Raw genomic sequence first — 24767 nt, forward strand, 5'->3', positions numbered from 1 at the left:
TTTCCCCACATTGGCTGAAGGGTGAAAATCTATCTCTGGAGAAATTCAGAATTAGCAAGGACCAGTTTGTTTAAACCACTTACCAGCTCCTGCTGAGGAGTGGAAACTGCCTCTTTCCATACTGCCTTTGGTAAGGAATCCTCATTCTTTTGTTCAACTGTTAAACGTAAATGTGTCTTGCTCACAGGCTAGATTCAAGGCTGCTTGGCTGGAAGTATATCTATAATAAGGAGCAGGAAAGCCTAATTTGACCTCCTTCTGTTCTCCCTCAGACAGTCCACATAAAACAAGCCATGGGAAACCTCCTGGAATTAACTTCATTGGGGGAAACCAGCAATAGTTTAAAGGAAAATGAAAGTTTGGCACTCAGGCATGAGTAGCAACGGGGTCATCATAAACCGTGGCCAGTGTGCAACGTGAGCCCGATGTGTCTTGCCACCCTGTCCCCTCGCGTGTCTGCAAAGTCGCATCAGCACTGCTGCTTCAGTGCTCTCAACACAAGGAAGGAGCTAGCACACTGGAACACGTGCAATCGAGCAAATGTCTCGTTGTCAGCTTTTCCCCAGGCTCCGTGCATTTAGCGTGACATCAGACCCTGGCGACCTTCGTGTCCTGGACTGCAAACAGGATTTCAAGCTCCATGGCTCAGAGTGGTAGCAACCAGGGCTGTAGTCATATTGTGAGCCTTGACAAGAAGACAAAGGAAAAAACAAGGGGACCTGATAATTGTTCGTTATAATAACTGTTTACAATTCTGTGCCTTTTCGTCCCCTAAATTCTCTGAACTAATTCTGCTGATGGGCTATGGCAAGCTATTACGGCCCTGGACACATCATGACATCAGCTACAGTTGTATAATTACACTAAAAGTTAAACTTTTGCTAAAAAGAGGTTAAAAAAAATAAATAATTTTCTAAACTCCCATGATCAGGAAATAGTTGAGAACGTATCTAGAGGAAAAAAAAAAAAATCAAGGCAGTACAAGCTACCTGAGTCTGCAGAGACCCTGAAATGACAAATCTCGTGGTAATATTTAACCTAGGACCTATTGATCTGGAGGAATTTCATCAGCACCATCCTGTTCCCTCCTGCCTAATCAAAGCGTTCCTTGTTCCCACAACACCGCTGCGCCCACTGGATGACAATAGGACTGTCAGGATGTCATAAGGAAGCATCACGTTATACTGCACTTAACATTTAGGATAGTTTTCAGATAACTATGCCCGACAGAGTAAACAGCATCGCCGTGAGCCTTGCATCATGTAATGCAGACCTGCATTTTTGTTTTATCAGCAATGACTCCTCCATTATTAAGATGTAAAGTCTACAGTGACAATTGCAGATAAAATCTTAGTTATTCTGCTGCAAGCATTTTGTTCTATTAAGAATCCAATTTCCAGTAGTCTTGCTTTTGGACAACATTGTATCTGAGCACGTGCAAATTGGATTCAACATTAGAGACAATGCAAACCGGTATAAAAAGGACTTTCTATGTCAAAAGAGCCATAGAAATACTATGTAACTCTCTTGTAACCAAGAAAATACAACTGGGAGTAGTTTATTAGTGCTGGTTGTAAAAATCTCCAGGGTTTTGAGGTTTTTGGGGTTTTTTTGTAAGGGGGGATGGAGGGAAGAACGTGAAAGGAACTGCGGATTTTCAGGTGGCAGAGCAAACCTGCCTGCCTTAAAACCTCAGAAATAATATTAAAATTTTAAAATGGCAGGAGGAGCAATATTAATAATTTAGGATGTGAAGCACGAGCAGACTTCCCTTCTCCTCGGTGCCACCTTCTCAGAATGCAGTTCGGGGCTCCGCGCTCAGGCAGGATGCTGGCTGCCACGACTACAGAGGCGGACTCACAATTTGGACCGTCAGTAAAAAGATGACCTCATTTGCATTCACTGTTACTCTTGTCCTGCTAATGACAGAGCAGCGCTTTTCCTTAGGTGGAAATTACTCTCCCTGAGAGAGGTTTGTGTACCAACAACAAATTATCATATTTACTTCTTTGTGATGTATTTCGCTACAGAGAAAAGAATTTTATTTTGCGCTTGTATCAATATCATGAAAACACTTTGCATATTTTTATGTCGCAGCATGCCACTCAGCATTAGTTTCTTTGAAATTCTGTAAAATTTCAGCATTGGCTTTAAGGTTTGGGGGGAATTTTGGTGGATACCACCAAGTAAACCTTTCACTAGTCCATTATTTTTTCTGCATTTAAGCGTGTACTGTATATGCAAAGAAATTCCCTTCTAAGGCATCGCACTAGTATTTGCTGTTCTCCCTGCATACATGGGGGGAAATAAAATCTTTAGCAGCTTTTCAGATACAGAAGTAGAATGCTAACATCTCCATTCTTTGCTCATATTTCAAGCGATAACTTCACCCTAAACACATGCTTGAGAAGTATAATTCCTCTAGGAATTTCTCCCCAGTCAAGTGTGATGCCTTTGAAGACTAACCCCCTCTTTCACCCTTACGTACCTGTATGATAAAAGAGAATGAACAATAGAAATTGTGATCTCCAAAGGCTAATGCCCTCATCTAAAGAAAGCAACTTACAAATTCATTTTTTATGTATTGTACCTAGAAGCGTTTTGCTGTCTGGTGTCTTGCAAGGCTAATTTGATCTACCCAGGTATGGATGAAGCACCTGTCATGACACCAGAGCATTATCATCACTTTCCCTTTTAATTTAGATGCAGTCACTCACAATCATCCCTGTATGCACATTGGAAGCCTGGGGAACTGCAGGGGACATTTCTCCATCCTCTCTCTTCCTGCTCAGAGATGCAGCACGTGCTCTCTGGGGTGGGGAGAAAGCAGTGCCTGGCATCCTGCTGAGCACCCCTTTGCCAGCACCTGGACTCCTTTAACAGTGTTTAACTTGCTGAATTTATACATTTCTAATGTAAAACATCAAGGAGGTAGCTTCAGGTCAGTGATTACAGCTGGTGAAGAAACCCAGCCCAGAGCTCCTCACCTTTCCACGTGGTCTGAGAGGCTACGCTGCCCAGGTCTGCAAGAAAATTAGTATACATTGAATACGCTCACAAATGCCATTAATTTCTCAGTCAAACCAATCTCTGGCGTGAGCGTTCCAGCAATTTAAACACCAGAGGGATAGGCTATGCATAAGCTGCCAAGCCGGAGGAAAGCGGGGTGACAGCATGGCATGGCAGCCCAGTGCCCTGGCCCAGGACTCGCTGCACCAGGAGGTGTGCTGTCAGACGGCCGCCAAACCTCCTCGCTGCCGGCGGCCACGCAGGACCACAGCAAAGGGGCCCTCTCAATGGGAACTTCCAAATTAATCTTCATCGAAAATGACTGTCATTGCTGACACAGATGGCCTTTCCTCTCGGCTGCGCCAGCAGCTCCGCGTGGGCAAGGATGCCCTACGTATAAACGATCTTGGAGGTGAAAAGAGCTGCTGTCATGTTCCTGACCCTTTCAAGAGATGAGGATGGAAAGGAGGACGAGGAGAAAAAGAGAATCGCCCTTCCTGGCAGTGGGAGCAGGGCTGTCCATATAAAAGCAAAGGGAGAAGGGCTGGGGAGGGGGGTGCTGTCACGCAGAAGCTGGGGATGTGACAGAGATGAAGATGTCAGGTAGCAGACACCAAATGATAAAGGAAGATTCAATGCAAACTTAAAACAGATTAAATGCCAAAAACAAAAGGCCACAAGAGAGACAAGAGCGCTTCTGGTAACTAACGACATCCGTCACTGAAATGCTGGAGTTTCCCAGTCTCCCCACAGGACGAGGCCAGCAGCAGAGGGGCGGCATGAAGAGGTGGCAGAGCCACCGGGCAGGGGACACCCACCTCGGCACGGTTCTGCTGTTGCAGTTCGAAGCACTAACGCAGGGGCTACCAGCTCTCCAGCCTGGCTCCACAGAGACGGCCACTGCACGGCGGAGAACCCCACATAGAAATAAATACCGAAGGCCGCCTGAGACTCCTTCAGACACTGCTGTTTTGCTGGGTTATTGGTAGTGGTAAAGCAGGGGCAGAACATAACTGCGCAGACATAAACAGACTACTTCAATTTCTTTCAGAAATTCAGCTCTCTGGTTCTCTTTCCATTCCTTGCTCCCCCTCCTCAGGAGCGAGCGAGCATTTGTTAAGTTTGGCTTTGAACACAGGAAAACATTGGATTGTAATAACCCTCCTAATTTGCTTTTCTTGGCAAGCGCCCTGCACCAGCCGTCCCCGGTTCTGTTGTTAGGGGATGACTATGAAGTTAAGAAAACACACACACACAAAGTCTCCAGTAATTATACGCGCAGTACCTGCTTTTTAATGCGCCGCAGTGTAATTACCTTTTTGTCAGCTCAACTTCATTCCACGCCGAACAGCTGAAATCCCTAATTACCAACTGCAGCAGCGAAAGTCTCCAATTTGCTCCCGAGGAAGCAGTATCATTAACCCAACTCATTATGTGCCGCTTGTCAGGTGAGAGCTATGGAAATTTCACCTGCATTTATAGGTTTCTTTCTACGGAAGAGTAAACATCACAGTCTGGATAAAATACTGAAAAAAACCCATTCCCCAGGGGCAAAACCCAACAAGCTGACCCAGGCCAGAATCTCACCAATGCCAAAGTGTGCGTGAAAGACTTGCCGATGGATTTTGGGGTTTAGCCCTAAATAATGAGAAGTGCCATTTTCTTTATCAGCAGGGGTCAGATTTTGGAATATTGCACATATTAGATGAGGCACCCAAAGGGCCAGGCCCATCTGGGGCATAATTTGGGCTTTGACCCAAATTGTAGCAGAGCGCTATGTAGTTCAAGAGCGGCTCCTACAAGTTATAGAGTGCCCTGAGCAGAGAACATGCTAGTTGTCAAAAAGCATGCAATTTCCCGTAGCCAGCCAGGTGCCCAGAGCAAAATTTCAGCCAGATTTCAATTTATATGTTTATATTCTGCCCAGCAAACATCCTCTGCAAGAAGCTGAGGAAAGAATATACATGCAATATAAACCAAGTGCTATAACAACTCGACTGAAAGCCTAGGTTTAAAACTAGTTCATTGCTATCTGCTCAGAGCTATGCTTCTTTGTGTTTCTCCGTGCTTACCTTCTCTATTTATCTTCCTAAGAAAAGGACAGTTTTCAGTGATCATTTTCATAGGGTCCTGCGTGTTGCATACTTCTGTGTTGGATACTTCTGCGTTGGATACTTCCATAAAACAAAGCATGTGTCATTAAAAATTGTAATTGCTTCTGCTGTCACACTTTCAGTGGAAAGAAACTGAGATGAGCGCTCACCAAAGTAATGGGTGAATTTCAGAGGGACAAATATCTTACAATTTTTCCCAGGGGGTATTTAGTTTAGGGGGGGAAAAAAAAAAAAAAAAGTGCTTTAAGTGTCACTGTAGCTATTTCATGTTTCAGCAAATATCTAAAGTTTCCAAGAAAGTGGCTTGCACAATAATGATTTTTAGTCAATGCAAGAAAATATTTTGCAGAAAGCAAATTTTGAATGAAAGTATCTGAATCATAAAATTGATTAAAAGCTTGTGTAGAGCTCTCCAGATGAAACATGGGCAGGGACTCAAAATGAAGTAACTAATAGGACTTCACTGATTAAAAATTAGGCAATAAGACACAAGTGGACTGTAGGCATCAACCCTTAAGTGCAGCTAGCTATATTTATTTGGGTACCATCACAAATTTTTCTCTCTAGAAGTCCACGTGTACTTTGTGAATTGGTGAGTCACAGATCTATGGCTTTCCCTTGCAAACGGTGGGGAATACATCACTGCAATAGCCACAGATTAGGTTCACGTTCTTTAGTTTTCACAATCTTGCTTCGTGTTGTTGGATAGCAAGTGCACCTCAGAAGTCAGCACATAGATTCGGATATGACACATGGAGGTGCTGAGCATTCAAAGAATTCCTGAATTTACTGTGCAGAAGTTCTAAGCAAACTTAAAGCCTTTGTGCTTTAAGTTTCTCTGCCATTTCTCTGCCAAAAACTCTACCGTTACATCAGCGTGTTAGGCATCTACAGGAGGTGATACTAATAAATTATTTTTTATGTGAACATACCCGCTTTCTCCCCTCTTTCCAGAAACTAAATGGTGAGATGAAGCAAATGACAAAATTTTAGCAACTTCTGAGCAGATTTAATTAGGGAAACTCCATTTTATTGCAGACAGACTGTCCTATTTAATCTCCCACTCACAGTTTTCCTTCTCACTGCATTTTTGTGCAATTAAAAAAAGACAAACTGGAATGCCAATTAAATGCCTTCTGAAACAACAACGATTCTTTCTGACACCTGTTAAAAAATGCATGAACTGACACATTTGCAAACTCATTTCAGTGTTTCTGCAGTGGCCCAAATTGCCTTGTGTTCTAGGCTGCTGCATTTTATGCCTCGGGAAAGCAGAGAACACCATCGACTCTCACAACCGCTACGTCGCAGTACTGTGAGGCAGCAGAAAGGAGAGGGGTTTCCTAAAGCATGTGCTGAAGCAAGAAGGAGCTGTGGACTTTAGGTTTTCAGTGGCTTGGAGAGAGAGAGAGGACAGACCGTCTCTTTCTCCCCTGATTGTTATTTGTTTGTATTGATCTACCCCAGACAGAAACTCCGCAAGAACCACCATCCAGCTGCCCTTTGCGAACCCTCTCACCATCCTCAGACCCAAAGAAATCCTCTTAGTTCTTCCTCCTCCCCACTTGGCATCCCTTCCGCGCTGAGCCATCTCAGAGAGGAGAACTTTAAGCCACATGGTAGTGGGAAAGATGATGAGCTTCCTCTCTGAATTGACAGTCAGTGGGTGTATCTGACGTTTCAGGGTAAGACAAATCCAAGATAAAGCCAGACGCTCCCGGAAACAATCCTAATATTATTCTCTGAGGAAATGATCAGTTAATGGTCTCCACAAGTTTATAACAAGACTTCTGAAGTTTGAGACAGGTGGTAGCTCTAGGGATGTATTATTCAGCCACTTGGAGAAGGACAGAGGTTGGATATAAGGAGGTCTTTTCTCCTGTGGCACAAATTTCAATCATACCAGCAATGATGATAAACAAGGAGAGACCATGCCGTGGCCTGGAGGCACAGTATTTGTACACCACATTGCATCACTCGGGGTGGTTATTTCCAACTTGAAAGTCTCCCCCCGTTGCCACACAAATGAAGGGACAGGCACAAGATGGCCTGGGGGTGTAGGCAGGAATAAGCAGGTGGAGGGTATGGCTGGGGGGCCAAAAGGGACAGCTTTCCTGGCACGGCTCTCACCAGCACCAAAGGAAAAGCTGGGAAACTGTCACCTTATGGAAAGCAGCCAGTGGAGAAGCTCCACGGCCACGGTGCCTCGATCAAGGTGTTCCTGCGGTACGGCTGCTCCTTGCTGCCCTCCTCCCAGCATCGCCCACCCCCTCCACCCCACAATCCTGCCAAGGCTCTGGGGCCCTGGTCTGAACCCAACCATTAAACTGATCTGGGTCGAAGGAAAAACTCATGAGGAAGGAGGGGGAAAAGCCTTGGGAGGAAAGGGAAGGGTAACCAGCATCATGATGCTGTTCAAAGCTGGCAAGCAGCGGGGTCAGGTCTCGCTGTGGCACCAGGGCTGGGAACAAAAGGGAAGCAGGGGAAACCCAAAGCCTGCATGGCTGCCAAAGCCCCTGGCTTTGTAGACAGAGTCTGCTAGATGAATCACCCCCGAACTTTCCAAATCTTGCCAAAACTTCAAAATCAGGTGTTAAAAGTCTGTTGACTTAATAATTCATTCTTTCTGCAATTCTGTTCACTGTTCCCAGCACCCATTTCATGCTTTTCACCCGCCTCCGCTGGTGGGGGCTTTGTGCAGCCGCTTCCACCTCTGCAAAGCAAGTGGAACCATAAATAAGTCATTGGTAAAGAATCAGACTTGGTACAAAGAAAACACTGCTTCTTCTGTAGTAACCACTCGCAAAACAGGCCCTACACCAGCTTAATTATGCCAGCGCTGACACTGCTAAAAGGCATAATCATATCTTCCTTTCTAACAGGCGATTTTTCTTCTGTGCTCTTTTCCTTCCCTTATGCTCTGTTTTTTTCTCCACTCTTACCAAAATTGCTGGATATTTTCATAAGAATCACATAAAGAATTATTGTGTGTCCTTGCATTTTTCATCTACAAGCGTTAGGAAAGAATTTCTCACCTTCCTAAGCACTGCTTGGCAACATTCAAAGATTATTGCATCTAGTGGGAGTACCAATTACAATCTGTTTTGTTTTCTAAATATGCAGGTTCTTTAGTTTTTGCCTGACTTGAACATCAGTAAAAGTGATGGGACATTGTTCTTTCATCTTGCAGAAAGGAAATGAGATTAATTTTTTTTTTTCCACTGTTCTTTACCAAGATGAAACAGAGCTTGCAACATTTTCCATGGAAAACAAGAAACACAAGGTGGGAAGAAGGGAAGAGGGCAGCAGGGAAAGGAGGAAAGGCCATATTTAAAGAAAGGAAAGGAGATGGGAAGGTAAGACATTCCCACTTGACAAGTTGTTGTTGACTTTAACTGTAGTTGAACTTGTTATTTTGCTGTAGGTTTCATTTGTTTCATCTGCTGGAGTCATCGTTTTCTTTGTGTACACATGCTAACAGGGCCTAAAAGAAATTGAGCTTATAGTCAAAAGAATAAGGATGAGTGGTGGAAAATTAGAGTTCAGGTCCCTCTGCTCACAGCATCCCACACAAGGAGCTTGATTCCCAGCTTACAAATTCAGTCACTCTTGTGTTGGAGCAATGCATATTATAAACACAGATTGTGGCAGCTCCAACCTGAAAGGCTTGAGAGCACCACCATGAAACCATCAATAATTTAGGGCATTTGCTTGTGAAGTGGCAGCCTGCTGAAACAGGCGGAGGACCTGAGGGTCTGCACATCTCAGATCGCCTCTTGCAGAATCACTCTCTCTTTAAAACTAGGGAGTTCATTTTGCACACGGTAAATTTTTTCGGTGAAAGTCTCCTTGAAATCGATGCACGCCTGAATAGAGTTCTGAGGAAGGAACAAAAAAAGTAGCCCAAGAAATTTTTCTTAAAATAAAGCTAAGTTTGAGGCACATAACACACACAGCTGTTTGCATAGGAAGATGCAGCATTGTGCCATGTCTTTGAATTTGAACCAAAAAAACCCAACAAACAAACCCAAAAGACCTCAAGAAAACCCACACAGTGGTTGTCTGTATTCCTTGCTTTCGTATTTTTTTATTTTTTGCTGGCCTTTCTTGCTGCCAATCAGATTTCCTTAAAAATAGATGTTTGTGGTGGTGGCATATACTGTTCTCCCCCTGCATCCAACAGTTAAGCTACGCTGCACATCTGCTTAGTCCTGTCAGCTCATATCATGGCATCACTCCATCTTCAACCACCTGCAGCTGCAACGCTGCTGATCGAGCTGCCTGGCTTTGTCTTTCCTAGGTAGGTCTGAGGCTGAATTTGCCTCTGTATTTGTGTTTGAACAGCACCCAGCACAGGCTCACCCGTTTAAGTCCCCAAACTGCATGCACTTAAAAAATTTCCCAAAATCTGAAAATATGAAATGCCGCAAGAGATTCCACGTTTCGGTTTTGTGGTTTTTGGTTGGGTTTTTTTGTTTTTTTTTTTTAAATTAGGAAGTTAAAATCTATTTTTCCTGCTGTAGGCAGAACCTTAAAAAATCTAACCCCAGCTAGTTCACATGCTGACCTGTGTGCTGCACGCTAGCCCAAAGCAGAAGTAAGTTCAGAGAACAAAAATAAAACTATATCAAAACAAAAGTTCACATACAGTTCTTGACATACTACATTAATGACGCATGGTATCCAAACCAAAACCAACCAAAATAATTCCTAGTCCTTGACTATAGGCCTTCGGCCTAGGCTGATGGCTAGAATTGCTTAAGAGGTCATTCGCAAACCCTTCGCCACTGTCAATTTATTCTGTCAATGTATTCTTTGATGCATAGGACCTACCAACCCAGTAAGCAGGCCCTTTGAACTTCAGAATACGAAGGTGACCCCACAGGTCCCTGATACCTCAGTTTCTGCCAAGTTTGGATCGTACTTGCTGAAGCACAGGCAGACCTGCAGCATCGATGCTGTGACTCCTTGTTGTATTTAGGGGCCCTGACGTGCCTTTCCCTCTCCAGGAGGGAAGACGAGCCTAGGCCAAGGGGCCTGTGGTCCAGAAAGCAATTTGTAGAGGGAAGCCCCTTTTTTGCAAAGGAACCAGGTCAGTAGCTGACAAAAATTGCAATTACAAGTGTTTGCATATCAAAAAGCCTTGTTTGAACCTGTACACGTTTAAAGGAGGCTTTACCTCAGGCTGACAAGCTGCCTGTAGTTGCCTTGGTGCACATTTTTCATTTAAGCCTTCAACATAGGTAGGGCTCCAATATGCGGTATACAGGCTCTTGTACGTAACACCACCACAACACAGTAACGAGCCACTGATGGGTAGCAGAGAAGCAGCTAAAAGCAGGCTTATTTTGTAGCATTTTGCATTTTGTTATCAAGGCAAATATGACCATTATTGAAGCAAACAAAGTAACACACATTTGTTTCCATCAGATGCATCCTGGGGTCATTATTCACTGCCACGATCAACATTCATTTTCTTTTATGTACAAGAGACAGTGGTGACTAATTTATTACCAAAGTTCATTGCTTCGAGAAAGAACATTTTATGATTGATGCTGGACACCCTGTACTACAGTCCTGTGACAGAAAATTAGTATCTAGCATCCTTACGAAAGACCCCTCTGCAGGAGGTGGTGTCATCTTTTTTGATGAGTATTGTAACTAATATAGCCGCGATCAAGATTTGAACGCACAAGATGTTGTACAGAGTAACAATTAGTCCTTTCCCTAAAGGAGTTTGATCATTACAAAAAACAGACAGACAAAGTGCGGGAAAAGGAAGCGTTCGCTGAGGAAAATAGCAAACACAGTATAAAAGGACTTAGACAATAAAATAACTTCAGGTATTTTGGGTACTGTAAAGCTACTTCAGGTATTCAGGTACTATAAACAAGTAAGACTGAGATTATTGAAAGAAACCTAAGGCAGAGAAGAAAAGTTAATGTACATCTTCAAAGTTCCATTTCTGTTTTTTTTTAACCGGAAGTTCATTATTTCTACAAAATTTCTACAAAATTCCAGGTTTAAATGGAGGGTTGGACCTGATGACGGCCAGAGATCCCTTCCTGTTTAAACTATTCTATGGTGCTGTAACTCCAGCACCAGCATGACTAATGAGGGATCTCCCCGTCAATCAAGAATAAAAATAACCGTAGAGAGAAAAATAGAAAAGGAAAGTATTTCACATCATCTCAGGGATTGTTTTTGAACAGTGTGCCTAACCATAACAAAAGGATATGGCCACATACTTAGTGTCTTTCCTACAGCACTCAGAATATAAATAACGCACCACAAAGGACAGAAAAGCAGCACTTAACCAATCTCCATCAAAATCATGTAGACAGACTGACACCAGAGAGTTAGCAAAATAAATCCATCTAACAACAGCCTGCAAACTGCACGATGCTCTCCACCCTTAAAGGACCATTTCGCAGGAATAACCTTTGCTAAAAGGGACTCTAGTTCCAGCCTGGGCAATGCTGAACACCTCAGCACTAGGGCTGCACAGACTGATTGCCTTAGAGGCACTCTGAACCTCTCATCCAACCTCCTGCGCTGCACAGCTTTCAACCAACCAATTTTTGGACCCGGCCCCACGACCCGCGGTTGAGCTGGGAGGTGTCACCCGGAGCACCAGCCGGCACTTCCCAGCGGGGAGGGCAGGCTGCACCTTGCAGGATCAGCCCTTTTGGAGGTGAAAGCCATAAGGCGCGTTTAATTCCAGCAGCGGCAAGCGCAACACAGCTGCGCCATGTAAAATACCGGCGTGATTAAGCGATGTGGAGGAGAGGTAATTACTCATTGCTGGGTCACTGGAGGAGGATGGCTTATATACTCACGAGGAACGCAGGGAGAGGAGGATGCATACGTAAGCAGCCTGACAAAAATGTACTGACATTTCATAGACACAAACCTGGATCCACTTGGATTTCCGCCTTCCCTCCATCAACAAAACGCAATCTAGATGCAGAGGAGAAATTACTCTCCCTCCCACCTCGCCGGTAGCTTTATTATACCTACAGCAGCACTTATCCTGCATGTTCAGTCTCATTAGCTTCAGTAGGGCTCTTCTTACTGCGAGATCAAAGGAGTCTTTTCCTGGAGGGTTTGTGCCATTGATAATTTGGATATCTGCAGTAAACTTAATCTCTCTGTGCTACACCATAGAGATTTGAGGCAGGGGAAGATTAAAGTGATTTGCCTAAGACAACAGACGCAGTTTGAAGAAATTGAGCGCAGGTTTCCACAAAGCCCAGGCTTAAAAAAGAAGTCGTCTCTTCACACATTAAAAGCCCCCAAATACACATTTGAAGAATTAGGATTTTGCTATTGCTATACTGGATATATCTAAAGAGGATGGATTTGGAAATAGGCTTACGTTTGTCTTTTTGACGCTTTTTTACCCTTTCCTTCTTTCCCAGCGTATCTTAATTTTGACTGTGAAAGGCCCAATCAAATAGGTCACGCAAGTCTTTTGCATACATATCTTATCAGCAGACAACAGCTCTGGGAGAACGCTTTTCCAACACACTCGGCCCTGCTAAAATGACGGAACGAACACTTGCCAGTTTTTACAGTTATTTCAGAATACGTCGCTCCGAGGGGAGGTTCAGACGGCCGTCGCCTTGCCTGGCGGTCCGGCTCTGGCTGTGACCACAGAGCACCGGCTCCTCTGCAAAATGAGAGGGGCCACCAAGCAGGCAGACGTGGCCACGAAGGGTGGAACAAAGGGTGGCGCGTGGGTGCGGGGACAAATAACAAGGTTCCTCCGGATAGCGCTTTTAGGTGTTCCATTTCTTCAAAAGGTTTAAGAGAGAGATATAGGTGTGACAGCAAACATCGCTGCGGCTTTGATAATGACATTATGCACAGCTAGCCTGTTCTTTGGCTTGTTAAATTCAAAGTTTCCTGTGGGTAAGAAATGAACATTACTTTGTCACTGTTTTCAGGGCTTTCTGCCATGTTAATCTGATTATCTATGACAGTTTCTGTCAGTTTGTTAGCAAAGATCCAATTATTCTGCTTGGCTTTTAAGTTCTCGCATATTTCTGGCTATGGGCCTGATTCTGACTTCTTTGTCCTCATGCCTTCAGTGCAAATTTTAATGTATAAAAACCGCCACAGGATCAGAACCGATACGCCAGTGTTCTATACCGAGTTCGTAAAAAAATGGATGCATTCTTCATTCCTAGTAAGCGTAAACAAAAAATTGCAAAACTGACAGCTGAAGGAAATAAATGGCCCTGGACCTGATCTGCCTACCCTTCTGTAATTGAAATTTACTGTGGTGGGAAAGGAGGGAGGTGGGGTTTTTTCCACCTTCCTTAAACTCTTGTTAAGATTTTTGGCTTTCCCTCCATGCCAAAAAAGAAGAAAAATATAGTATAGTTCTCTAAGTAAATATGACACCTTTTAAACATAGAAATAAAAATAGAATCGGGTAGATCCATCTCCAAGGCATTTGACATTGGAGACAGCATATTCAGTCTGTTACTTTCTCTCTTACACGTAGCTTTTCTCAGATACAGGTTTGCGTGGGACAGACGAATAAGACTGGAAAGTGGCAAGCATATAGTAAGCTATAAACAGACAGAATAATAAATGTCCATATCATTATAAACTGTTCAGTGCCTAATCCTTGCATGTCACTAGCTTTTAATTCATCTCTGTTAGAGGATCCAAAACTAATTTGCCCAAAGTCAGTTGTCACTTCTAAATGTCTTTGTCAATAAAACCAGTAATACACAGGCTTCATGAATTCCTGCTGGAAAACTCAGTACCTTTCTCATTCTAGTCTGTTCTAAATGTAAATTGTTTTCAGTGATGTCTGTAAATAGTGCATGTCTATGCAAGAGCTTTTTGCTGAAAAGGACAGCCCACCATTTCCTACAATGGTGTAGCTCCACTGGCAACATCATTAGCAGGAGCTCGGCATGACAGTCTTCTGTAGGTACTTAATATAATTATTTAAAGTTTTATAAAGCAACTGTAAAGGCAAAGGGGCTGGAAGATGAAGGTCTTTTTTTGGTTGGGCTCTATGTCTCTATTACTACTACTAACCAACATTAGGTTAGTAGCAGGTGACTAGTAGCAGGTGTCCCTCAGGGCTCAGTTTTGGGGCCAGTCTTGTTCAATATCTTTATTGATGATCTAGACAAGGGGATTGAATGCACCCTCAGTAAGTTTGCGGATGACACCAAACTAGGTGGGAGTGTTGATCTGCTTGAGGGTCGGAAGGCTTTACAGAGGGATCTAGACAGGTTGGATCAATGGGCCAAGGCCAATGGGATGAGGTTTAATAAGGCCAAGTGCCGGGTCCTGCATTTTGGTCACAACAACCCCAGGCAACGCTACAGGCTTGGGGAAGAGTGGCTGGAAAGCTGCCCGGCAGAAAAGGACCTGGGAGTGTTAGTGGACAGCCGGCTTAACATGACCCAGCAGTGTGCCCGGGTGGCCAAGAAGGCCAACAGCATTCTGGCTTGTATCAGGAATAGCATGGCCAGCAGGAGTAGAGAAGTCATCGTGCCTCTGTACTCGGCACTGGTGAGGCCTCACCTCGAGTACTGTGTTCAGTTTTGGGCCCCTCACTACAGGAAAGACATTGAAGTGCTGGAGCGTGTCCAGAGGAGAGCCACCAAGCTGGTGAGGGGTCTGGAGAACAAGTCCTATGAGGAGAGGCTGAGGGAGCTGGGCATGTTTAGTTTGGAGAAGAGGAGGCTGAGGGGAGACCTCATTGCCCTCTACAACTACCTGAAAGGAAACTGTAGGGAGGCAGGGGTTGGCCTCTTCTCCCAAGGGAATAATGACAGGACCAGAGGAAATGGTCTGAAGCTGCGGCAGGGGAGATTTAGATTAGATATTAGGAAGAATTACTTTACTGAAAGAGTGGTCAGGCACTGGAACAGCCTGCCCAGGGAGGTGGTGGAGTCACCATCCCTGCAGGTATTTAAGAAACGTGTAGACATGGCTCTTCAGGGCATGCTCTAGTGCCCAAGATTATTGGTTTGTGGTGGGGTGTTGTGTGTGGGGTTGTGGGTGTGGAGTTTAGTTGGTGGGTGCTTTTTTTTTGTGTGTGTGTTTTGTTTTGTTTTTTTTTTTAATGTGGGTGGACTCGATGATCTCAAAGGTCCCTTCCAACCACTAAGATTCTGTGATTCTGTGATTAGTGATACCTGCAGTAGTTGGCATTTCCCCTCCATAATCCCCACCCAAAAAAGAAACGAAGAGTTTAATTTGGTAGAGTTACATGCTTATACATCAACACATAAGTTCATGGAAGAAGTCATGACACCCTGACACCCACGAACTTTAGTGCCAAACTCCTGAGGATTTCCTCACAAGCGGCATTTCATCAACAAACCAAAGCTCTCATTCAGTCCCGGCGATTCTCTCCTCCATCACTGCCTGTCGTTTTCACTCTCTGCAAGATACTGGCAGTGAAAGACATGCCCCAGGAAGAGTAGGCTTCTTCACAGAAGGAATTCCTATTAATACATACTTCTGGTCTATGACAAATGCTTGCAGATAAGGGCTTCACCACCAGCGTTCGGGAGCAGACACTGCTCTTTTCCCCACCCCCTTCTCCCCTTTTGGAGGGTGATACAGGTTAACTGTCCCTTGGGGCGACGTATCGCTCGATCAACCACAATAAGCATGATACCAATACCTTCTATTAACAATCCCCATAAAAACTCTATATCCCACCAACCAAATCAGGAGCTTAAGTTTAGCAGCCACCAGAATTAAATTGATAATATTTTTCTTAAACTTTATACAGTGGGTATAAGTTTCCATCATACCAGATGTCCTACTCAGCAAGAACACTGAATAGCAAGCCAAACTCCATTGCTAAATATTAGGTGCAACATTCTGTATCATCACAAACTCCAACATCTCACTCCATGATAATTTGTTTGCACAGTTCCTTCCAAAATGAGCCTGATCGTATTGGGTGTGACTTGGCAGAGACTCTTCAAAGTCACCGGAGTACTGCCAGCCTCTCTCAGGCGAGGATCTCACCAAGAGTTCCATTTCCACACATCTTAAAAATGATAAATGAAAGAGAAGGCAATAAAAACCCAGCATTTTCTTCTGTGGGGAATTTTAAAGCTTGAAAAAAGTCTTCTCTTTCAAGTGCAAGCATAAAATATATGCTTGGATAACAGCGAGATTGGGACTCGGATGTTAAGAAGGAAAGATATTCTGTGCTGCTGCTGCCCCTTCATGCTTACTGCCCCTCTCCCAGGCAATTATGCCTAAGAGAATCAGGGGAAAAGTGTGTATGTGTGTGTGTGTGTGTGTGTGCGCGTGCGTTCAGGTGCATGAAGAGTCAGGGGGAACGAGGTAATCAAATCTCACAGCTTCAAAGCCTAAATTTATCACTAACGAGGGTTAGAAAGAAATCCTGCGAACTCTCCCACTCTGCCTGCTACAGTAGCAAACAAACCTGTGCTCTAGTGGGTTTTATGGGGTTTCATGTCATCTCAGGCTTCACGGCTGCTGCCTGAGCCAGCCTGCTGACCTAGATGGGCCGATTACCTATACCAACAGCCAGGCAGGTGTACCAGGAAACTCTTTGTTGTACTAAAACCTGCTGATGATCACTGACACACAGGTTTCTTAACAGAACCACCGTGTGAGGTCTGCCGAGCTGTGTAGATGAAATTTGTCCCTCTATTACATCTGTCCGACCACACTGGAAGCAACTATATTCTGAGAAAGGGGTGGAAACAGAATATAGCCCACACTCCTGAGTCTGAGAAATAGGATTATAGAAATTATTAACCGGCTGCTAGCAAGTCTCCAGAGCACTGTAGCAAACAGAAGTTTATAAGCTTATAGCACAATGAAATGAGAAGGGAATGACAGGGGGACTGTTCACTGCACGTCCCAAATCAGGTAGATTAAAAACATAAGTCTTGCTCACTGCATTGTCCGGGGTTTTCTGAAAGGCATACTAGAGGAAAAAATAAATAAATAAAGGGCTTCAAAACTTCATTGGCAACAGGGAACAGCAGAAAGAGAAAGACAGCACACAGGTAGTGGACATTTACTGCACGTCTCCCACAGAGGAGCTGCTTCTGCTAATGCCTTAGCTCCCTTCCTACGTGCAAGTGTTGGCTGTTTTTCTCTAGTAAAAATATCTAAAACTTTCACTATGGGGTTAATTGGAACACTGCTACCTCATAGTTAAAGTAAGGAACAGAGGGGGGAAAAAAACAAACAAACAAAAAAGAAAAAACAAACAAACAAAAAAACCAAATCCTCTCTGTCACATTTAGGCTTTCCCAACCCTGAAGCTTGTGAAGGAAAGGAGAGCACTTCAGTCTTCAAGAAATTTAAGCTCAGCTCTCACAGCTGCCTTCAATTGGAATCCAGCTGCAAACAGCTCTCCAGGGAACACTTGGCAGCCTGGGATCATCGGCCACCCTGATCTGCCACCTTTCCTAGCTGTCACAGCGGCACAGCACACACTCAGATAGTCCACGCACATAAAATGTCCCACTCCCCTTTAAGCCAAGGGTATCTGCTGTAGGCCACGGAGTCAGCAGCCTGGAGCTGGAACAGAGAGAATATTGTGATAATTCTTTCTTATTCCCTCAGAGAGGTAAGAGCAGCTTAAATCAGTCCTAACTTGTATAAAGGTCTTGAAGATCCTTAAATGAAAGGTGCAAAACAGCCTGGAAGAATAACTAACTATGTTTTAGCCATCCAATAATTACCAGTGCAGTATGAAGAGAATAAGTCAAAACGGTAAATTCCGGAGAACGTGACACTATCTGCAGCTTGATCTATTATTAAATACAGTAGCATATTAGATGCAGTGCTTGCATAGCTATATCACTGGGAGCCACCCATAGGAATACCTAGAAATCTGAAAGACACAAGGGAGGAAAAAACTTTTTCTTTATATGATTGTTATTTTCTGTATAGGCCATTCCTTTTCTTCAGAAATCACTTAGACACAAATGGCAGGGACAAAAATCATGCACGTATTGGCGGATTTACAGGCAAGTAAAGAATTTGAAATACCTGTAAATATTTAAATTTGTGTCGGTCTGTTTTAAAACTAAGGTTTTCTCCCTTTTACACAGTGTTTCTTGCCAAGATGCGTGTGCAGTATATAGCCAAAGCACTGAAGATGCTTGGAGCTATTTCCATAGCAACAGACTGCGGTGAGGTAATACACCTGAGAGACTAATGACCTCAGCGTGGAGTCTGGATGCTCACAGATAAGTGAAATGAGATGGCTGAAAATTTTCACATTTCAGTGGGTTTTTTAATGAGCAGGAGAATGAACCCATAACAAAAATTTCCAGATAAAATACCTTTTTTCTTTCTATCACCCCCCTAGGGCATATACTCTTGTTAAAATTAAAAAATAAAAAAAAAAAAAAGGAAAAGAAAAAACCCCAAAGCAAAAGCCATTCGTGTATCTTCAGGAAAAGCAGAGCTGACACAAGCAGATTGTTTGCTTCTTTTTGTGCTTCTGCATGTACAAATGCACTTACACTTCCTGACTAAATACATTCAAGTTCACAGAGAGTTCTTATTTATTTCAGCGGGTTTTAGCTTAGGACTAGCATGAAGATCCCGTTTCCCTTCCAGCCCACCTTCCCTGCATTCTTCCCCTTAAAGAATTCCCCAGTTAGTTTTTGCCAATGGAAACAAGAACTACAAGAGGATCTTTAAATTTGTAACACTGATCTGTGATGCCATGGAAGACGGCAGGCAACATTTCAATTTAACATATTAAAAATCCTACTATCTGAAACTGAAGAATTGTCTGCCAGATCTCGCCATGGCTCTGAAGACCATCTCCCAGCTTGCTGGAGCACTGTCTCAATTCCCCGTCTGGCAGAGGAAGGTCAGGACCAGCTGAGGAGAAGGTGGTGAAAAGCAAGGTCCTCTTTCACGTAGGCCAGGGGATGTGAACCTGGCATTCAGAAAACGCCTCCTTTGCAAGGCAGTGCTTGTCCTCGCTGGCACCTTTACTCATGGGCCAGTTTGCCCACACCGTGTAGGAGGCAGCCGTGGCTCCAGCTGTAGCACGGGACGCCTTTGGGTCTCCGTTTTCAGCGACCACGGGAGCTCAGCGCAGGCACCTCCGGACTTTGCGCTTCTGCATAAGCAAATAAACAGGCTGAACAAAGTTGGGCTTTAAAACAGACTTGGACCTGCACTTGACAAGTAAGGTAGACGTGGCCAGCCTCATAAAATACAAAAAGGGAATGAAGCCGACAGATAATAACAAACTTGCCCTATTTGCTGGTGTACCCAAGAATAATTTTCTCTCAGCCCTTCCCTCTTTTAAGTGAAACTTCTTGCAAGTCAAACCTCCTGCTGATTTCACTGAGATGCAATGACTTCCAATACATAAAAAATGTTTCTCATTTGCAAATCGTCTAGTTATGATAGATAGTCAGCTACATCACCAATTCCTAAAGCTGTTCCTACCTCCAGGGCTCTATACAAGTTACTGCCAAAAGCCAGGATCTAACAAAGAACAAGTGATTTTAACAAACCATCCTACAAACACTGAGAATATGAATTTAACTCCTGGCTGCACCCAGCCAGTGGTTACATTACAGATGATTTATAGGACAGAAGTTCATCCTGGGTTCCCACTGAATTCCATAATGAAATTATAAAACTAAAGCGTTCCCCCTCTCACCATTTCAGTGCCAATGCCAGGGCAGTTGGCAGCAGGGATGTGGCCTGGCACGACTTGCTGGGCTTCAGAAGAGCTGGGCAGCTGGGAAGTGGGTTGAGGACACCTGAGGAGATCCAACAACTGAGAAAAAGGATTCAAAAACTTGCAGACAGGTTTGGCAGCAGGGCTTTGTCAGAGTAGGGTCATTTGTAAGCAGCAGTGCCCATGCTTTGCCACGTTCAGACAAGAGTTTCTCTTTCTAATCACTTGGCTTTTTCTTTTTTTATGATAAATTAATACCAGGTAACCAATACTTTGTCTTCCCCTGTAGCTGCCCTCGAAAAGGCTTTTCATCAAGATATAGAAAAAGCTCTGATAAGCCACAAGCAGATCTTTTCTAAAATACTCTTTCAAACAAATGACTTTAGAAGTTATTGAACATTGTTTAGCCCCTTTCCAGCATTTCTTTGAAAGGGGGAAGGTACCCTCTCACTACAAGGAACAGAATTATATTTAACATGGTCAAAATCACCAATACTGCTTCAATTTCTCAGTGAGTGTCCTTCAGTAAGACTACCGCACTTTCCATTTTGAAAAGGTCATTAACGGATCACATAGCATTGATTAGAGGAAGCCAAGGTGGGAACCAGAATTTGCATTTTGGTACTTCTGATAGAGCAGCTGCGATGGGATCCCACTCCACGTACGCTATGGTAGCAGGTGACCCAGACATTCGTGTCCAGGTTGTTACATCTGCCTCTGAGGTTATCTGTCTTCAAGAGAGAAAATATAACCGTGTGGAAAAATCCCCGCAGTGGGGTCCAAATATCCCATACGGACATATGGCCGCTGCATCATAGTAGGGTGTATTGGTTGGCTAATTGCTGTGTGTTAAGTGAGTGCTGACCCTCTGGGGCTGAAGAGAGCAGAGCCACCAACAGACTTTTGGACCAGTCCTTCCTTGCAATGACTTAGGAGTCAGTTCTCCTTACCTCGTAGCTCAGGGTCAGCATACAGCTGTTAATTTTCAGCTGCCTGCTAACACTTCATTTGAAACTCCACCGAGCTTTGTTTTGGTTTTGTGCATGAGAAATCAGCCTGTGAAGCGGTAGGTAAGTACGGGTGATGCTGAGAAACAAGTCAGGCTAAAGATAAATGCACGTGGCAGAGAAGCAGGAAAAAAATAATCACTTTGTAAGTGGCTTGAAAATTAAAATATACAAAAAATACTTGCCAATTCTGATCACGTAAGAAGCATGCTCACGTAAGGAGCGCAGGCTTGCCCTGCTGCAGACATATTGCTCACTGCAGGGAAAGGGGATTTTCTGATGAGAGAACTGGGTCAGTAGCACTGGAGTCCAGGCTTGTCACTTCAGCAGGTTAAACACAAGTCAAGTTAGTGTTTAAACCCCAGGCTCTGAGCCAATGAATGTGCACAGATGCCATACTGAGACTAAACACAGATAAAACCATTTTTGCTGGTTTTATAATATTTTTTTTTTTTTAAATCTTACTTTACCTGAATTACGCCAGTTTGGTGCAAAAATACAATCCAATTTTAGCATGTGTCACAGAATCTAAGCTTTTCCTCATTAATATTTATAAACTGTAAATTATAGTCATTCACATTGTTCACTTCATGCCAAAAAAAAGCAAGTGTCACACTCCTTTCACTTAACTTACTTGATATTTCTATTGATGTTGATAGGTCTACCTGGGTTTGAAAGCAAACAGGATTTGGCTTCCATAGGTATATGATTTCAGGTAAGACTATATTGATAGGGCTCAACATTATAGTTTTACTCCAGAAAGGCTCCTGATGAATATAGAGAAGGGTAATACAACCTGGAACTGTCATATATTGTAATTAAAAGTGCCCAATAATGTTTATGATCCTTTCCTCTTAGCAGCTGCTCCAAGATTTAATGCTCATAAAAAAGCATATTTTGGAACAATGCTTTTTTATTGCAGTCCTCTTCATATTCCTGACCTTCACAAGAAGCTGAAGGCCATTTAGTGGACTGAAAAAGGACAAATGGGTGTAACTCAACAGAAGAGCCAACTGCAGCATGAAGAGAATGGGAGTACTCAGTCCCTGAAGTATGAGAGAGAAGGTCAAAAGAGTCCATGAGCTAATCCACAGAAAAAGGCAAGTCATAAAATTTGCTTCTGAATATTGGTTAACTTCTCATCTACATCATAGGTTTGAAGATACCTCATTCATCAGTTGAGGCTTTTTGTTTGGTTTTCTTTTAATTACTTCATGAATCATTTCATCTGAAGCCATTTTACACCTATGCTGTGCCAACTTCTAAGGGAAATCAGAATAGAGTCCCCGGAGACCACTCTCATCTCCTTGAGATTTCCAATGCTTCTTTGTCACAGTGAAATCAGAAATACACTGGGAGTATTTTGTGGCTTGAGGCATTTGGTATTTTCATTTCTGGGATGAGAGATTTATGCAAATTCGTATACAATAACAGCGAACTTTGAAGCTTCTAAGACGTCCTTTCACCGCTGCAGGGTGGACAGGAAATTTAGCATTTCCATTCAGTGGCTTTTCCTTTCCTGTGTAAGACGTTATTTTTCTCTCTTGCAAAATTTTGTTTTGGGGAAATCACTATTAAAATCACAGCCTTAAATAATAATAGCAATAAAGCCTGTTGTCACATCCCTGTTGGTACCGTCAGTTTAAACCACAATTGCTCTTGGGGTGAACTTCCGAGCACAGAGCACAGCGTGCTCAACACCGTGCTGTCACCTGAGGGATGTTGCTTTTGGCCCTCTGTGGCTGTGCGCTTCGTATAAAATGAGATTTGCAGAGGAGGAAATTAGACAGCCAGCCCCAATTGAATCGCAATGAGATTTGAGGACCTATTTCCCATAAACCTTGAAAGCTGTAGTCAGGATCATGCCCTGGCGTGCAGGTAAATGAAAAATGCTCTTCTGGCTGCTGCCTGCTATCCGGTGGCGTGCAAATGTGCTGGTTTGCGGCAGTCTCACAGCTCTCTCCTCACCCTGGAAGGCTAAACCATTTCACTTCTGGGTGTTGGGGGTTTTTACGCCACCCAATTTTATTCTAAGCTGAACTGACAAACCTCTTCCCCGTTAAAATTGACTCTGGGGTATTGGTTACTGAATTAAGCTGCTTTTCTTTAGCCTATTTCTATTTTGGAAAGTGTTTCTTCTACCTCATTTACCTCTTCCCTTTCAAACAGCATTCAGATTTGTAGATTTGGGTTTTTTCGGTATGGGTAATATTTGCAATAGTACTGAAATACTTTAGCCAGGGAAAATTTCTCCAGACAGAAAGACACAGAAAATTTTTTTCTGTACGCTTATGTGAATATCCGGTTTATGTGAAGAGAAAGAGCTAGAAAATTGGTAACCGTGGAGCAGAGAAGCTGGCTTTACCGCCCCAGTTGATCCTGACAGAGCCTGCTCCGCAGAGCCGTACTTGTGCTGTAAATGATGGGTAATCAGACAGACCAGAAGGGGATCAAACTAGTTGGAAGGACGCACAACATCCATCTTTCAGTCTTGGAGACCGTCTCCAACAGGCTTCAAATCCTCTGCAGTACAGCCAAGGTATCAGGGAAACCTCGCATCCAAGCTATCAAGGAAACGGGAAAGCTATTGGCAACGACAACACAGCATGCAGTTCTCATATGGATAGCCTTATCCGACTGTATATGCTCTACCATGTATTCATTCGAGAGCACAGATCAAACTCCACCTCTCCTCTCCACCCTCCCTCCCTGCGCCGCTTTTCCGCTTCTAGTGGGATCTTCCAGAGAATTTTTGTCTCCAAACCATCCTTATATTAAATTCAAAAGAGACCTCTTGTCTGGTAGAGGCCACCAGACTGCTTACTACTTCAAACAGCAGACTAGAGGGAGGGGTTAGTGACCTGCAAAAATTAACTGGAAAGAGGAAGGGAAATCCCATAATTAAATCATTTGAGTGATTCAGGTGGATAAAAAGCTGAACCTGTGCTCCTCTGTAACAAGGTATTAAAGAAGATGCAAAGGGTGAGAAGATGAGAAGTCAGTGCCTCTCTCTGTCATCCAAAAGCTGAAGATGGCCGTGACTGCATGGCAATAAACGTACATTTGATATCAGTAAGATGGTCAGTGAATCTCCTTCCTTTATGAATGAAAACCAAAGCGACAATTCCAGTAAAGAGACAGTCTTACTCTTTGCAAGATTTGTTTAGATGAAGCCCAACTGATCAAAATAGAAACACCTTAAGAGATTGAACTGTGAACTCCATTTCTAAAAAAGCGCGTTTTCAGATCACGGTGTACTATTAACACTTTAAGTGTCTTTCTATATTCTATTAAGAAAAGCCCCAAATCTCTCAATATCTATTAGAAGTACGATCTTGTTTCCAGTGCCTGGAGAAGCAGTAGGTAATTACAAAACAGACAGAATAGCTGGAGGAAGATAAGAAAAATCATTATGTCGCACAACCTTGAATTAGGTTGATTGCATACGAAAAAGCTACAGTGTAAAGTGCAGTCAATGGTAATGCTCCCACCAACTTCACTTGGGAAAAGTTTTATAAAAAGGTTTACTTAATGAACACTTTGGTCATCCTAAAGCATTTATAAAGGCTACAGTAGTCATTAATGAGGTGTCTAATTAAGTCTAATTTTTACAGTCTCCATATAATCACTTCTAATTTAAAGTACTATAGGAGAAATTGAGTCACAATTATGATTATTTTTTTTTTCTCCCCAAACACTGATGTCCTGGGTGGGGAAGATACTGTTGTATCTATTCATGCATTAGATCTTTGTTTTGAAATTTGGAAAACACACAAAATCTCAAGGCAAAGCCATGAAAATGATGAAGCAAAAGGTCAATTAGTCCCTTCCCTCCTTTCTTCTTTTGCAAATGTCTTAATGCCTCCCCCGTCTCACTTTTTGGAGGAATTTTCTCACTAGCTGCACTTTTGTCACTTACAATTTTATGCCTAAAATATTTCT

General features: G+C 43.3%; 1 protein-coding gene across 1 annotated transcript in view; it reads right to left on the bottom strand.

Moving 5' to 3' along the window:
* PTPRO (protein tyrosine phosphatase receptor type O) overlaps nt 1-24767 on the bottom strand; it is a 155865-nt gene that overhangs the window by 104797 nt on the left and 26301 nt on the right.

This window comes from Rissa tridactyla, chromosome 1, assembly GCF_028500815.1.
Source record: "Rissa tridactyla isolate bRisTri1 chromosome 1, bRisTri1.patW.cur.20221130, whole genome shotgun sequence".
In the NCBI taxonomy this organism is placed as follows: Eukaryota; Metazoa; Chordata; class Aves; order Charadriiformes; family Laridae; genus Rissa; species Rissa tridactyla.